Source organism: Lynx rufus, unplaced genomic scaffold (assembly GCF_022079265.1).
Source record: "Lynx rufus isolate CCGP_SWC_20201006 ecotype Redwood Valley unplaced genomic scaffold, mLynRuf1.p SCAF_2, whole genome shotgun sequence".
In the NCBI taxonomy this organism is placed as follows: Eukaryota; Metazoa; Chordata; class Mammalia; order Carnivora; family Felidae; genus Lynx; species Lynx rufus.
In genome coordinates, this window is record NW_025814834.1 from 63,562,886 (window position 1) to 63,580,793 (window position 17,908).

The window sequence follows — 17,908 nt, forward strand, 5'->3', positions numbered from 1 at the left end:
TTATTGAATACATACTCAGTTTAATACAATAGATCAATTACAAGAGGACAATGAGAAATACATTTGCATGGTGTGCTTACACTTTATTAAATATCTCAGAATACATCTCTTGGAAACATTTCATCCAGTTTAGTAGAATATTAGCAAAGTATCACCTCCAAGTATTTTTTAAAATATGGAAAATGATCACATTTATTGATTAGGAGAAACTCTTACTTGATGGCAAAACAGTTGGTGGTCTATAGATGTCTTGTGAATTGAATTGACTCTATGGAGGCACTAAGTGGTTTTAGAGGGTGCCATGATCTTGAAAATTTGGTTTTTACTTCATGTAAAAGGGAATCTGCCTCAAGCACTCAAGGTCTTTGTAATTTGAAGGCATGTGTCAGTGATACAGGATGAAAAATGTGTCTCTTTCTTGGACATGCCTTACACTTTCTGGCCTCTGCCAGTTCCAGTTTGTTTCCTCTGCCAGAAATACCCATCCCTCAGATCTGCGTATTGGGGCTTATGCGCTCCTTTCTCCACAGGGCCTTTCTCGATTTCCACTCAATGTTATCTAAACCTTTCTTACAGCACTTATCATCATACCATGAATTATAATTATTTATGTATGTATTTTATCTCCTCTAGAATAGGACCACTAATGCTGAGTTATGCCTGCCTCCCCTGGTATCCTGTGTCTGGAACAAAGCCATGTGGAAGCAGGAGCTTGAGAAATATTTGTTTTGGTAGATATTTAAAAGAACCACATGAGTGTAGTAAAGCAACTCCATCACCTAGGAGAGGTGATAGGACTGTTGTTGCAGAGAGGATTTTGTTTGGCTTGACCAGGATAAACATTTGTTTTTATAGCCAGCAGTAGAAGCCTGGCTTGGTACTCCTGTGACTCCTGTCTTCCTGCTCCACCATACTCTGGTGGTGGCATCCATCCCTAAGGTCACCTCATTGTCCGAAATAGCTGCTGTAGCCACAGCCATCACTGCTCCATGCCAGGTAGTGGAAATGGAGGAGGAAAAGGAAGAGTGTGCCTTCTGTCTTTAAAAAGACTTCCCAGAAGTCCTGTACAACACTTCTGCTTGCATTTCATCTCCTTGATTATGACTTAATCCCATGACCACACTTAGCTGAAGTCTGGGAAATGTAGCCTTTCAGTTGAAGACCTGTTCACCTGAATAAAATTGAGATTCTCTTTCTGAATAGGAAGGGGGAATGAATATTGGGGTAGGCTACTTTGGTCTTGGCCATAGATGGCCAGGTAACACTGGGCATTTGTTCAGTGTTGAGGATCACATTTTGGGAGAGACAGAGACCATTTGAAATGAATTTGGAGGAGAGAAACAAGGATGGTGAGAGAACTGGAGGCTATGTTATGGGAAAAAGGCTGGAAAAACTAGAGCTTCTTGGGGAGATAAGAGGGAACAAATGGCTGGCTTTCCCCAGATATTTGAAGGACCATAATGTGGAAGAAGGATAAGCCTATTTTAAATGGTTCTGAGGGATAGGAAGGAAATTGTTGGTGCATAGCATGCACCAATGGAATGTTGGAATTCTACTTTAAGGTCTCTTTTAACCTTTGACCTTATGTAGTAGAACTATATTACTGTATATATGTCTGTGAGTCTCTGATTTTAAGGTTAGAAATACTGCTTGTTCCCTGGCTTCTTTACATCAAAATCAACCCCCCCCTTAAAAAATATTTTTTAGAGAGAGAGAGAGAAAAAGAGAGAGAGCTCAAGCAGGGGAGGTAGGGAGGGAGAGAGAGAGAGAGAGAGAGGGAGAGAGAGAGAATCCCAAGGAAGCTCTGTGCTGTCAGCACAGAGCCTGACTTAGGGCTCAGGCTCACAAACTGCAAAATCATGACCTGAGCCGAAATCAAGAGTTGGAAGCTTAAACCAACTAAGCCACTCAGCTGCTCCTCCTAGAATCCCCCTTTCTTTCTTTCTTTTTTTTTTTAAAGTTTTTTTTTTTTTTAATGTTTATTCATTTTTGAGAGAGAGAGAGAGAAAGAGCACAAGCAGGGGAGGGTCAGAGAGAGAGGGAGGCACAGAATCTGAAGCAGGCTTCAGGCTCTGAGCTGTCAACACAGAGCTCGATGTGGGTCTCGAACCCACTAACTGCGAGATCATGACCTGAGCTGAAGTTGGATGCCCAACCGACTGAGCCACCCAGGTGCCCCGAATCTTTTCTTAATGGTTGTTTTAGTGGTGATACAGTCAGCAGTTCACATTTTGCAAAGCACAGGAATTTTCCTCTTGCCAGATGTGGCCTCGGTTTCCTTCATGCTTGGCTTTCTTCAAAATGTCGTGGAGTAAGAAACAATTTCCACACTTAGGGTGTAGTGAGAATTCTTAGGTTGTAAACACTTAATATGAAGGTTTAGTAACTTCATATTTTTTAACTCAGTAATTCAATAAATACTGTCACTCTCAACTTTGGACTGAGATATCTATGTACTAAACAATTTAAATACCCCTAAAATGTAATTGTTTAAATGTCTTAAAAACAGCTATTATCAACAAAAAAATAAGCTTTCAGAGAGTTTATTTCACTAAGTAGTAATGTATTTTTGAAAGTGCATAGAGTAGACACATGCCTGAAAACTTGCCTATCTTTGTGAATTAAGTTCTACTCTTCTAGTTCAGTTTTATTTTGAATGCAGATATATTTTTCTCTTCTAAACTTCAGATATAAGAAACAGTTAAAGAGAGAATATAATTAAAAAATTTTTTCTTTTAATGTTTATTTTGAGAGAGAGAGAGAGAGAGAGACAGAGTGCAAGTGGGGGAGGGGCAGACAGAGAGGGAGACACAGAATCTGAAGCAGGCTCCAGGTTCTGAGCTATCAGCACAGAGCCCGACGCAGGGCTTGAATTCACTGCAAGATCATGACCTGAGCCGAAGTTCGATGCTTAACCAACTGTGCTACCCAGGTGCCCTGAGAGAGAATATAATTTAAGATGAAACTGATAATTTAGTAATAAGGTATTATTCAAATTTCAGTATTAAATCAACTTTTTTTGGGGAAAGAAGCTATCATAATTAAGTTAATTTAAAAAGATTTTCAAACTATGTTGCAATTATGAATATGGAAATGCTAGAGTATGAGCAAATGTGTATGAAACAAACTAAAATTCAAAGGGAGACAATATATAAAGGACCAGAAAACACTTGTCTAAAATATTAATAATAACTAACATTTGTTGAACACTTAGTAATGTGCCAGGCTTATACTCCTTTTTCTATCTTCATATTAACCTCATAAGTAAGAGCTCTTATTATCCCATCTAAAAAGATGAGGAAACTGAGGCGTAGAAATTAAATAACATACCCGCCATAGTGTTATTAAAGCAAGAGCTGGGGTCTGAATCTATCTAGCCTGTAGGACTCCAGGGGCTGGCTTCTGGAAAATTACTTGGCTTTTGAACAGTCAGTCTTCCCTTCCTCCCTCCTTTTTTAGAGTAGTATATCAAGCACATTGCTGGCTGGTTATTCAGACTTTGTGTTTTAATCTTCAACAGAAAAGCTGTTGGCTTTTAGACATACTGGGCTGATTGGAAGAAGGGAAATACAGACTATTACATTTGCTATGCATTCCTAAAGTTGCTCTTTGATCAGCAAGCTTTGATCAGCATTCCTTGATCAGCAAGCTTTGTAACACTGGGTGGGCCTCCTTGTGTGTACCTGTATGTGTATACAGGCGTATGTACGTGTAGATTCCATATTGGGTGGAATTGGTAAATCTTGCACTTCCAGTGGAAGGAGTTCTTTGAGTTACAAATAAAGTAAGGGGTTTCAGCTTACAAAAGAACCCAAACAATAGTATTTCAGTAAATCATCTTTATTTGTTATTTGGGTCTCTCTAGGCCTTTGGAGTCATTGCTTTTGCAATATTTCTTTAGTGCCTTTCTCTTCAGCCCAGAGTAATCTAAGACACGTTCACTGATGCAGAGATGACACCAAATTCTCCCGGGAAGCCCTTTGAGTGTGTTTTAATTGGGCTGTGCTTTTATGGAAAAGTGCTGTCTCACTGCTGATGAGGTTTTGGCACCAGCAAAGATGGCCTTGTACAGGTACCACCACCTATGTGGAGTCCTGATAAGATACTCTATCCCCCTAAAATCTACCCCGCCAAGCTGGTGAAGAAGGTATTTGTGCATTAGAGAATACCTAAATGCCACCATCAGAAAATTCATTCCTTTGCAGAAGGACTCCCTATTTTCTGCTGTAAATGCAAATACCCAAGGAAGGGCTTTAAAAACCACTTAAACTTTGCTGTTAATAAGTCACTGGGAACAGATTTTGGGGGTCAGGGGTGAGAGCCATGAAAGCTGTAGCCACATTATGGGGATCCAAGGGACAGAGAAGAAAAGGATTTTCAGACAGGGGTGTGGGGAAATGAAGCGGAGGTGGGACCATTTAACTAGATAAGGCCCTAATTGCCTCATTCCTGGACTATCAGAAGAGCCTTTTAAGTTTAAGTTGCTTTTCCCTTCTTCGTAACTTTACCCACCAAACTTAGTGAAGTGTTGAGTGCTCTTAGTAAACGGTGAGCATAGCCCTGCTCGGGGAAGAACTGGCTTCACTTAAGTTTCTGGCAGGACTTGGGGGTGGTTATACTGGTTTGCTTAAGGAGAGCCAAACTGTGGCCTTGTTCTCTTCACAAAGGTGTCCTGCCAGTTGTTGTTCTCCCTTCTTAAGAACACTCAGATGAACGGTCTGCCGGAGCTCCAGTCCATGTTTGTTGGAATTTGGAGCCTCTGCTCTGTGAGGGTGGAGAATACTTAGGAAGGCGGTAAGGCCTCAGGGAAGCCTAAGTCTGGGGTCATGTCGCTGGGATATTTTACTCTTCTTTTTGGAGGGATTGGATGTCCGAGTTTCATAAAGCCTTTCTCATTCAGCTAGAAGCGAACAACTTTGTCATCTCGAGTTTTCCTTTGAATATATTGTAAAGGCATGATCACACACGATTTTAGTCAAAAAATGCTTGCATTTTTTAGCATTTTTCTATAATATAGGAGAAAGTTTAGAGAACTAGGATAATGAATATCTTAATACTTGTAGGAAGAATTTGAAATACCATTCTTTTGAACCTAGGACCTGGAGCATTTCTGAACTTTCTAAATGGAACGATTTTTAGCTTAGTTTCACTTGATTAAAATCCTGAATTTCTTGGGATGCCTGGGTGGCTCAGTTGGTTGAGTGTCCGACTCTTGATTTCTGCTCAAATCATGGTCTCACAGTTTGTGGGTTTGAACCCCGCATCGGGTTCTGCTCTGACAGCATGGGGCCTGCTTGGGATTCTCTCTCCCCTTCTCTCTGCCCCTCCCTCTTACCCTCTCTCTCAAAAAATAAATAACTTTTAAAATCCTGAATTCATTTATGACCTTCATTTCTTTATGTCCATATAGAGGCATACACTGAGGTCAATAGGAAAACTTGGGAGTTCATTGTATAGTATAATAATGACTCAAGGCTCATTCTGGGAAAGCCTTTATATGTATCATCAAGTGTGTGTGTGTGTGTGTGTGTGTGTGTGTGTGTGTGTGTGTTGAAATTATATACTTAACAGTATTCCACATATAAACTCCAGAGGATCGCCTAAAGAGAGTGATTTTAAAATAGATGAAATAATAAAAAAATGGTCATTGTGGGAAAACAGAAAGATGCATAAAGAAAAGGGAAACTGGTGGCAGCCTTGGTTTTGGGTCTAGCTTGACCTTTGTTTCCTAGAATAAATCTTGATTTTCAGTCTTGCCCTTGACTCCAGACTTGGCTATTGGATACTTTGTTCTTGGGCTGGAGGCAAAGCAACCACCTTGCTCTCAGTGCTGAGTGAGCTTCCTGGAAGCAAGGTGGTGCAGGGTTGGGAGGTTTTCTCTCAATTAGAACAAACAGCTCTTATCTGGTGGAGGTATTGATCCTGGAGTATTTTATTACCTAGACTGTTACAATGTTAGAATTGGATGACAGGTGGGAGTACCCAGGAGGGAACAAGCCTTCCTGGAAGGACTGTATTTCTAGCATTGTGCTGGTGTTTTACAGTTCTCTTCAGTCCTCACTTGAACCTGATGTTGTAGGTCAGAAAATTTGCAGGTTAAGGAAACTGCGTATCAGAGTTCATTAAATTTTTTTTTTAAAAACGTTTATTTTGAGAGAGTGAGCAGGGGAGGGGCAGAAAGAGGGAGAGAGAGAATCCTAAGCAGGCTCTGCAACTGTCATCACAAAGCCCAATGAGGGGCTCGAACACACAAACGGAGAGAGATCATGACCTGAGCTGAAACCAAGAGTTGGATGCTTAATCAGTTGAGCCACGCTGGTGCCCCATGTATTAGAGTTTAAATCCAGGTCCCCCAAGCTAAGTCAGTTAAGCAACAAATATTTATTGAGTGGAGAGTCAATTGTTAGTAAGGCAAATAGTTCCTACCCTCATGGAACTTAGAATGATGTAGGGACAGTCAGTGCTATTGCAAGGGTTGAAACCCATGTGTTATGTCTCTTGGCTCATAATCTAGTATTTTCTCTATTAGTATCTTGTTTTAGCTCTTTTTTGTAAAATCTGAATTTGTTACTAAATTTAATTAAAAATTTCTTCAATTATTGCAATACCTAAGGACTCATTCTGAGTATCAGCACATTCATTCAATATCTAATTTACAACTGTAACCATAGATGTCCAATTTCCAGAATTGAGACAGCCAACTAAAAATTCTTGTTTTTGACCAAATCCTTCATGTCAGTTTATTTTTTGGTTGCCTTTTTAAAAAGTGCAATATAGGCAATATTCCAGTAAGAGATGGTTTTAATTATTTGTGTCAACAAAGGTTTTATTGTGTGTACTTTCTAGTATAGTTTATTACTGGAATCATTACTTTTTTCCAGCATTGAAATTCTAAGGTTTTATTTTAATGCATGGTTAAAAGTTTAAATTTATAATGACAGGTTTTTTACTATCATTATTTATTGTGTTTATAGTACAGATTAGGTAAAATCTTAGGAAATGCACTCCACATTGTTTTTCCTGCTTCTGACAATCACCACAGATAAACTTATAATTTTATTTAAGCTGTTCTTAATATTAGGACACTAAAAATTCACCATATGTAATCAGAAACCCACACCCCATTTTACCACACACAAGTATCAGTCGGAGACAATATAGTATTGTTGATTCTGTGTCAATAAGCTATTGAGTTGTTTCGAGTCATGGTAATCACATTATAACACAAAGTGATGACATTTATAGAGACTGGAAGTGATTTGGAGACCTATAAATGCTCTTCAGCACAGGCATAACAAACCCGGGCCAAGGGACTCTTACTATAACAGATAACCAGCTGGCGAGGCATGTCCTAAAGTTATTTTTGCTCAATCTGTTAAGATCAGTACAGCAGAGAAGACAAGAAATTCATTCAAACGTGAACGTCTTTGCAAATATAACAGATCCTATTTTATAAATTCCCAAGTTAACAAAGGCAGCCCTACCTTTGACTCTGTATAAGGAAACCAAAATCATGATTATGTTAGCAAATTGCTTATAATAAAAAATTATAGCTTTTGATTTGTGGAATCAGATGTTCTTATAGCCTTTTGGGGGGGGTGCAGAGTACTTTTTCCACTCTAGAGTAGTGCTGGATATAAACACGGGATCCCATCCTTTAGTGAATAAGCAGAGAATAATTTGAACATATAAATAGGCTCCCAAGGATTTGAGGTTGACTTCTTCCAGTCTGTCTGGTGTCTCATGCCAGGTCAGTATGGAAGATGATTGTTGAAATGTTAATTAGATCAGAAGAAACAGTGCCTCTAAACAGTGGCATCCATTATCAAAGTTCAGAAATCACCAAGATTTCAAGCCTTTATCATCTTTTGGAAATCATCTTGGCCATACACACACACACACACACACACACACACACAAATTTTTTTAGACTTTTCTTTTTAAGTTTATTTATTATTTATTTTGAGAGAATGAGAGTGAGAGTGGGGAGGGGCAGGGAGAGAGGATGAGAGAGAGAATCCCAAGCAGGCTCTGCACTGTCAGCACAGAGCCCGATATGGGGCTCCAACCTACGAACCATGAAATCATGACCTGAGCCCAAAATCAGATGCTTAACCAACTGAGCCACCCAGGTGCCCCTCATCCATATATTCTAATGGATTATATATTGTTTATTTATTGAATGTCATCTGGGTACTAGCAGGTGCTGTACTAGGTACTAGGATTACAGAAGTATTTAGTCCCGCCCTTAGGAGCTCGCAGTTTAGAATTATGCTTTGTTCGTGGTAGAATCGTAATTGAATCCTGCCACCTTACCATTTACTCTTCCTTTGGTCACTCGATCTCATCTACTTCCTCTGTTCTTTACTTTTCATATATCAGGTCACGGTGGGAGAATTTTGAGCTTCTGTGTATAAAATTCTTTCTGAACTATAACTTGTCACTAGAAGGGAAAAAAATACAAAAAAAATGTGTAAAACAACAAAAATTGGTTAATTTTTTAAGAAAGATAATGACACCATACATTTTTATTAAAAATAATGATGTCAGTTTATCAGATGATTAATTATCAGTACTTATTCCCAAGAACAGGTTTTTAAACTTACTGGTGGAATTATTTTCACATTCTTGCTGCATAATATTTAAGAGTTTAAGAAAGTTCTTTGTTGGCAGAAACCCTACATGCCCATAGCTAAATCATTAAGGTTGAGTCATACATGTGTGTACCCCCATTAGTCTCCTAACAAATGAACTATGATAAAAGTCAGTGTTTGTGTCAATAACAATGTAATGAGCCCCACAATAAGTGTCAAAATTCCTGATCAGAGTTGTCATCACACTTGTTTATTGACATGGAAACATTGTTTGCTTCAGAGTAAATTATATATATGTATATATGTGTATTTATGTATGTATTTTATACGTAGTATATCTGATCTCTACTTTTTGAAAATGTACACATTAGAATCAGAGGGTTGTTTAGTTCCTAGCATGAAATTTGTGACCAATAAACCCACTTAGCAATTACGTCCTGGTCCAGTCTGGATTTGGGACAAAACTAAATAAGAATGAGTTAACCAAATTGAGGTTAGGGTTCAAGATGCTAGCTCTTATTAAATTCAGTGTCTGGACACTGATTATTGACCATAACACTTCTCCTTTCCTCCCTCTTCCTTTTTCTCTTCCTTCTATTTTTGCCTCTTCTTGCTCTTTTCATGCCGTCAGAGCTTGTTGGTGTAACTATTGTAATAGTTAAGAATGAAGTAACATGGAATAGAGGAGAAAGAGTACAGTGAGGTGTTTGTAAGATTCAGCCAAGAAGGTCTATTTAGCATTTACAACTGATTTAGTCTGTGGCTGTAGAGAATCACCAAATCCACCAGTTGGGAATCAATTTCTCCTTCTGCTGCTATTGTAATTTCCAGTATCAAGCCATTGTCCATTTGATAACCTGGTGATCTAATCTGCTTGTTAAGGTGACCAAATTAGCAGTGATATTTGCAACTTTAACATATCTGTTTCAATTTGATTTATGGTTCAACACTTGGGGCTAATGCATCAAGAAAACCTTAGTTTGTTGCTGTCTGTAAACTTTGGGTTGAGAGTGGGTCTTTTGCACCATTTATAAGCCACAGGCAGGAAAGCTGCCTGCCTGGAGATGTCTGTAGTCCCTTATTTCTCACAAGTGCCTAGTTTCTTTTTTAGTGTTTGATTCCATTCAACCATTTTCCAGTAATTCATATTTGCTAGTCACTAAGCCATATAAGAATACTTGGGGCAATTGGGGTTGGAAGTCAGCACTTAAATCAGGGTGATTTATAGTTTTTGTACAAGGCCTGTTAAATTATTATGTGCTGAAGGGTATTTTAGACTTTTCTTATGTATAGCGTGATTCAATGGTTCCTTACTTACCTGAGCAGGCGACTGTTTCAAATTTTCTTCTGTTTGGATAGTGTTCTTTATGGCATCCTGTAAGTATAGCTCTTTGGCCATTAGAGAGGTAGAAAACCAGGTAGTCCCTTAGAGGGAGTGGGGTTGAAGGTCTTGGACTTAGATTTCTTCCATGTGGAGGAGGAGTCCATCCACAGGAAACACAGTGACTGAGCTGATACAGAAAATACTACATGAATTACTTGGAAGTACAGAAAAGACTAATACAAATATAGTGTCAGTGTTTTGGTAGTGGCTGCCAGGAAGTTTTCATTGCGGAGTGTTCTGGGTAAAATCTTGGAGAGTCCTTTGAATGTTTTAAGCACTCATGTGATTGCCAATTTATATTTTATTTCAAAATTTTTAAGTGTAGCAGAGATCGGGTAAGGACATTTGAAGAAATTTTTTGTTACGATAATTATACAGGTGGAAAAAGTTTGCCCCATAAAGCAGATGTGTCTGTGATTTTGTTTTTCATAACAATGATCCTTTTACATTAATGAAGAACTGCCTGAGGATTTCAGATTTTCAGCCCTTTTTTTTTTTCTCTGTGTGACTCCCCCCACCCTTGAATGGGTAAGCCTGTGGATGCACTGTGGAACATTCCAGGGTCAAGTAGGCCTCCCTGGAACTTAGATTCTTTATCACACTCCCAGGGGAGTTGATTTCAAGCTGCTGGTACTAGGAGCTGCAGCATATTGCCCAATCCCAGGCCCTCTTATTGCTGGGTGGGAGGGAGTGGGATTGCTGTTTAAGAAATTTTATTATCTTCAGAAGGGAAGAATTTATTATAGGGGTTTTGGTAGATGATCTCTTTCATGTGGATTAAGATGTTTTGAGCTCTGAATGTCCAAGCTGCTTAGAGGTTCTAAGTTGTTCTCAACTGGGGGTGGTACCGCCACTCTCGAGTGATGTTTGGACATGTATGGGGTGTTGTTGTTGTCACGGTGACCCCGGGGAAGGGCACTATTGGCATTCCACATATGGGGGCCAGAGGTGCTATACATTCTGCTTTGCCTGGGGCAATTAAATAATTGTCCCACCTTAAATGCCAACTGTGTTCTCTTGAGAACCCCTGAGAAGTGTGGTTTTATTCATAATGCTCAGGAGTACTGCCTGAAAGTCTGGTTGTTGGGGTAGGAGGTGCTCAATGAAAAATAAATGGGATGTGAGAGACTAGGGGGAAGGGGAGGAAGGCAGGTAGCTTGTGTTTAAATGAAAATGGGAAATAGCTCAGTAAGTACAGGTGGAAACAATTTCCAGATTGAGAGGCTGCTCTGATAGGGCCTCACGTTATTCTGCTGGCTTTTGGTTATTGGAAAGGCACTTAAAAAATCACTAAGCGAATATTTAAGCAATGACTGAGATCAACTATCTTTTTTTTTTTTTTTTTTTAATTCTTAAGTTAGTTAACATACAGTGTAGTCTTGGCTTCAGGAGTAGAATCCAGTGATTCATCTCTTATGTATGACACCCAGTGCTCATCCCAAAAAGTGCCCTCCTTATTGCCCATCATCCATTTACAACCCTCTGTTTGTTTTCTGTATTTAAGGGTTCATTTCTGGTTTGCCTCCCTCTCTGTTTTTATCTTATTTTTCCTTCCCTTCTCCTATGATCATCTGTTAAGTTTCTCAAGTTCCACATACAAGTGAAATCATGTGATATCTGTCTTTCTCTGACTGACTTATTTCACTTAGCCTAATACCCTCCAATTCCACCCACATTGTTGGAAATGGCAAGATTTCACTTTTTTACTGCAGAGTAATATTCCATTGTGTATATATATATATATATATATATAGAGAGAGAGAGAGAGAGAGAGAGAGAGAGAAGAGAGAGAGAGAGAGAGAGAGAGAGAGAGAGTGCACACATCTTTATCCATTCATCAGTTGATGGACTTTTGGACTCTTTCCATACTTTGGCTATTGTTGATAATGCCATTATAAACATCGGGGTGCATCTGCCCCTTCGAATCAGCATTTTTGCATCCTTTGGATAAATTCCTAGTGATCAGCTGACTTTCTTGAGGGATGACTGAATTCCGTAGGCTGGATGCTCAGATACATTCAGCTGTGAGAGGATGGTGGGGAAAGGACAGTAGGATACTTTTGGTGTACCTGTAGAACTTGCTGATCATTTAGCATGCAAGTGGACCAGGCCTGGGGCAACTTGAGGGGCTTCAAGATGAGACTCATCTCTGCTAGCAGCCTCTCAGTGAACCACTGACCAGCTTGCTCTCTGAGCTCATTTATGCTCTGGGTCGGTTTCTGGGGAAAGAAATAGAGCCCCAAGCCCTTCTCATGGTCAAAGTCTGTATCCTCCTCCAGGCTTACATCTACCCAGAACCACTGTTAGTTTTAAACAGTTACTGGCACTAGTGATCTCTAAGCTTTCTTAAAGTTGACCCGTTTGATCACGTCACTCTCTTGCTCGACATTTTCGGCCCTTTATTGTCCATCTTCCCAGCCTTGGTGTCCTCCACTTACAAGTAGTTCCTTATGCCGTGGAGGCCTGCGCATTAGGCCTTTACCCATGATAGGCTTCTCGCAAGTTGTTTGGTCGCTACACAAAGGACTGGTCCTTCCTCTTCACTTACCCAAATACTGCTCATCCACAAAGGCCCAGTGAAGTCTTATTCTCCTTCATGAAGCCTTCTCTAATCACTCCAGCATGTGGCATTAATTTTTTTCTCCTTGAGACCAGTTGATTTTTATTGTCTATGTTGCTTATTTGGAACCAAATCCTCTACAGTCATATGGCACAGCTTTGGAATCAGTCTACCTAGGTCTGAATCCCCACCTCACTACCTACTAGTTGTGAGATTTTGTCAAGCCTCAATCTCCTCATCTATGAAATGGGGCTTTTAATACAATCTCACAGAGTTGTGATGGATAAGTGGGATAATCTATGGAAAATACTTAATACATGGCTAATTTATATTATATGTTACTTTTGTCCCCCCAGAATTTATTAACTCTATTAAAAAAAAACCCAACCATATCTTAACTTTCTTTGTTTCTTCCACAAGCTCTAGAACAATGTTTTGCATGTAGTAGGTATGAATTTTTTTTTTTTTTTTGGTGGCTTTAGTGAATCTGACATATTCTTTTGGGTCTCTTTTTTTTTTTAAACTACACTTACATGATGTGTATACATGATCACTCATTGAGTGGCTTTGTGAGTTCTGCCTCAAAGTCCTTGACTTCTTGAAATGTCTTGAAATGAATGTCTTCTTGAAATGAATCAGGTATCAGGGCTCTGAAACACTATTTTGGAAAAAACAGTCAACTTAGTGGTTTGTAAACTACATTAAAAAAAAAGCCCACAAGAATTCTGGCCACCTATTTGACAATCTGTTATGAAAACCAGAATGTTGCACAGAAAAAGAGTAGTAGGTTGGTTTGCTGGGCATGTCTGGTTTCAGTTCCATCAATCGAGTCCTTGACAATTCCACCAGTTGATGTTAGGCAGAGCAGGTCTTCCCCACAGTTTGTTACCCTTGCCTGTCATGGCTGCAGTGGTCAAGTTTTGGAAATAAGCAAGTGACTCTAAATCTTTGAAGGCGACTGGCTTTGTTGGTGGGGATAGGGTGTGAGAATTGTAGCGAACCATCACCCAACTTACAAACACTGAATGTATGTCAAGGGAATAAAAATAAAGTACAGAAAAAGTGAAGAAAGAATTATGGATGAATTAAGGAATTGCCTCTTACATTTGTTTGAGCACAGCGAAGGTAACACTATTAACATGTCATGTACTTTTACATGATGTATCTTTATTTATTTTTTAATTTTTTTAATGTTTATTTTGAGAGAGACAGAGAGAATGAGTGAGCATGGGTGGGGGAGGGGCAGGGAGAGAGGGAAACACAGAATTTGAAGCAGGCTGCAGACTCTGAGCTGTCAGCACAGACCCCGATGTGGGGCTCGAACTCACGCCATGAGATCATGACCTGAGCTGAAGTTAGATGCTAAATCAACTGAGCCACCCAGGTGCCCCATCATATCTTTAAAAAGAGTACATGCACCTCCTCTTCCTCAGGTAGACCAAGAATCTGGAAGAACCAGCACATGTTTAAGAGGATCTAACAGGAAAATAGGATTTGCTGTAGAAATTACCTTACTCTGTTCACTTTGGACAATGTTCCATTGACTACAACTTGCCTTTCTCTTTTGAGAAAAGAATTTATGAGAGGAAAAAAGAAACTTTTACAGGAAATGGTAGGAGAATCAAACCTTTCAATATGACTCAATTTTTTCCTTTTTCTTTTTTTAAACTTCCGGACATTCTTCTTTCAAGTAATTTCAAATTTTTCCAGATCTCATTTTCCTTTCTTTGGATTTAAGATAGCAAACAAACTCTTAGAGTGTTACTGCTTGCCTTTATGGTTTTATATGTCTAATGGTTTTACATATATGATACCAAGAGGCTGAATCTTATGAAGAGGAATTTTCATTACCTGATGGATATGTGTTGATTATTCCATGTGGGCCTAGCACTGTGCTAGAGGCTAGAAAGAGTACAGAAGTGGTGTTCTTAATTCAGTACTATTTCCTGCACTGGGAAAAGAAGTGACTTCCTCCTCCCTCTAGGCATTATCTGTTTCTCTAACACATTCTTGGTCCAACACTTAGACCAGGAAGCTTGGGATATGGCTATTTATAAAGAAAGGATTATTCTTGTTTTTCTCCAGCTTGGGGCTTTATAAGGTTGGAAAACAAGTTTATTCTCATGTCTAATATAATTTTTCTTGAAGAGATTGAAACTGTTGCTTTTGATTGGCCAATTTCCCTAGGCCCAATGATTTTATATGCAATGTTTGTTGCCAGGTATACCACTCTTCTCCAACTGAATCATACCACATATGATGTGGTCGGGATTCCACACAAGCCCAGTTCACGAACTCAGTTAATGTTGACAGCAACTTTGGAAAAAAAGTCACATTTTTACATTCATTCTCGAGCTTGGTGGAATCATTTCTGTTTCTTTTCTTTTTTGCTTTTTCTCTTTTCTTTCTTTGGTGTAAGGGAACACAGAGCAGTGGTCAATGCGGCACAGATGCCTTTGGACCTGAACTATAACTGTCAGGTCCGAATTCTTGCATTGCACATGTTTGCTATTTGATCTCGGGCAAGTGACTGAACTGCTCTGTGCCTCAAGTTCTTTATTTGTGAAGTGTTCATAAAAATGACGTCTATCTCATAGGGTTTTTATGGAAATTAAATGACTTGAAGTTGGCAAAGTGCTTAGAGTGGTGCATGCCATTTAAGCACCATGCAAGTATTTTTCTTTTCATTTATTTTGATTCTTCGAAAAGGCCAGGGCTTGTGCTGGGGAAATAGTGTGTTTGCTTGGTCCCAGTGGTTTCTTGTCAATGGCTGCCTGGTTCCTAACAAAAGATTTTTATTTCAGTGTGGGTTACGATGTTTTCCTCGTTATTGCAAAAGTACCTCTTGGTTAAAACTGGATTGACTGGATATGAATGTTTAGAGACCGTTTGTTGAAAACATTTTTTTTCCTTTTGCTCTATTTAGATTTTCTTTTCTTCATAAACTGTTTGGCTCCAGTGTATGAAATCCCTCTCCAGGCTTATTTGGACTTCAAATTATTAAACAATAAGGTGTAGATACCTGTGGCGGGTTGACTTATGTAAAACAAACCGAAATCTGAAAATAAAGTGCTTACAGATGAATTGAAATCGGGGGCACCTGCCATTGTTATCAGACCTGACCCAGACCTTTCCACTAGTAGTTTGCTTCTAAACAGCACATATTCTCTTTATAATAGAGTGAATGGCAGGCTTTTGACACCAGTGGAGCACTTTGTTTGATTGCTGGGAGGCCACCCAGCAATGATATAGTATGGGTTTGTTTTTCCTGGAGAGGTATTTCCAAACAATAGTCATTTGGGAGTTACAACAGGCATAGAAGGTAATACTGAAAAGGTGAACTTGATGGATGAATTATCATGGATCTGTTGATAAAGTGAGTAAATGGAGTTTGCTATATTTCTTTAGATAACTGAGTATCTGGGAGATCAATTATGAAAAAACTCTAACTAGAAAGGATTAATTGCAAAATTCCTCCTACCAGTTTTGGTTTGCATGTGTTTTATGCACTTGGCTTTGAAGTGCTTTAAAAAGTGACTTTTGGGTATCTATTTCTTTTTATGATGTGTATAACTTCATATTTTAAGAAAAATGAAAAATAACCTTAAAATCTGACTTGTAATAAAAGTTGCTTAAGGATTATATATATTTTAAAACAGGCAATAAATTGTTTTTTGAGAATTTTCTTCTGTAAGCTCAGTTTCTAAGTTTATGCTTCTCATTTTTTCATAGCAATATGAAACTCTTTGTAAGTAGACTGACCTTTAGATTGTTACCATTTTTCAACCAGAAATTATTAGATACTAAGGGAGACAAATGTACTGAACCTACAAATGTATTATGTTGGATTCCTAACAATAGACCTAATTGATAAAAGTGATTTAATATATGTTGTGTTAATAGCTAAACCTCCAAAGCCCCTAATCTCCCATGGAAATATTGCTTTGTAGAACAAAATCCAATGAGAAGTTCTGGGATTCCAGAGTGAATTTGTACATTCCTTAGGGGCATTTTTGCAAGGGAGGTTGTTGTGTTTTAAAGGTAGTTGATAAGAGACCTGCACCACCAACCCCAGACCTGCACCACCAACCACCATCGTGCATTAGTCTATAGAAGGTATTTGGGTGTACGTATTCCTGTACCACTCGGTACCACCATTTAGCCAAGGGAAGTTTCTGACCATTTGCAGCATACATTATAAATCAGGATGTCACTACCAGACAATCAGATTTGAACATTCCATGAACAAAGTAGCCTATATCCCCTAGGAATAGATCACTTAACTATGTTTATGTCATGCTGTTGATATGCCAGCATTTACACAAGTCAGGATAGCACATTGTTTATTTCTCTTAGGAGTAGATAATTGATCTGTATATTTACCTAATTTTTGCTTAATTAACCAATAACTGAAATAGGTAATTTAGCATGATCACTGAAATACCTGGGGAGAATAATTGTATTCTTTTAACCCCCCAAATTACTCCTACCACATTGGGCTTGTGAAAGAATAATTTTGTATCTTCTCCAAGTTGGGCTGATGTTGGCTGCTTTCTTTAAAAAAATTTCCTACTTGGCACATGATACCTGGGGAAGTCACTGGTCACATATTTGGGGACTCAAAGGATTTCCAACTGCCTAATTAGTCCCCTGGGGAGACCTAGGATAATTGCTGGTTATATTGGTTGTATGAAATAAACTTGTTTAAGTTATATTCTCTTTCTGGTATCACTAGGGGATATCACTGCCACTTGGGAATGTAGTAACTTTGGGGGGCAAATTTGTGCCTTCTGGTGGGGTACAGAGATTTTTCTTTTGTTTGTTTTTTTGGCTTAAAACAAGCAGAGATGAGCTTACAGATCTGGCATCCTACAAATGCGTTCAACAAAAAAGCCAAAATATTGGTCTGAATCTAAGAATGTAGGACCATAAATTGCTATATATGATTTAGTAATAAAAAGGCACTTAAAAAAATAAAGGGCGAAGAACTGAAAAAAGGCACAGTCAAGCAAATAAGAAGTTACTCATGATGTTATCATTCAGAGATAAGCACCAATAACATTCTGGTCTTTCTCTACACTCTGTTAAAGGTAAAATTATACATCCTTGTCTTTGTTATGATATAAGTTTTTATCCAAATCATTTAGAAGTTCTACATAACTATTTTAATGAGTTCTTCATATGTTAATATAAAGATAAGAATTTTATCCTTTTTTTGAAATTATTGAATATCTAGGAAGCTTGCAATTTATTATAAGTAATGTTGTGATTAAAATCTGCATACATAAATCTTTGTCTAATTCTCTGATTAGTTCCTTAGGGGGGAAAAATACCTAAAAATAAAAGAACTAAGAAAAATCACTTTTAAAA

At 38.5% G+C, this 17,908-nt stretch overlaps 1 protein-coding gene across 1 annotated transcript in view; it reads left to right on the top strand.

The window, feature by feature from the left end:
• The window catches only part of LRP2 (LDL receptor related protein 2), a 198,290-nt gene that overhangs the window by 19,099 nt on the left and 161,283 nt on the right, over nucleotides 1-17,908 (top strand). The gene's annotated exons all lie outside the window — the stretch shown is intronic.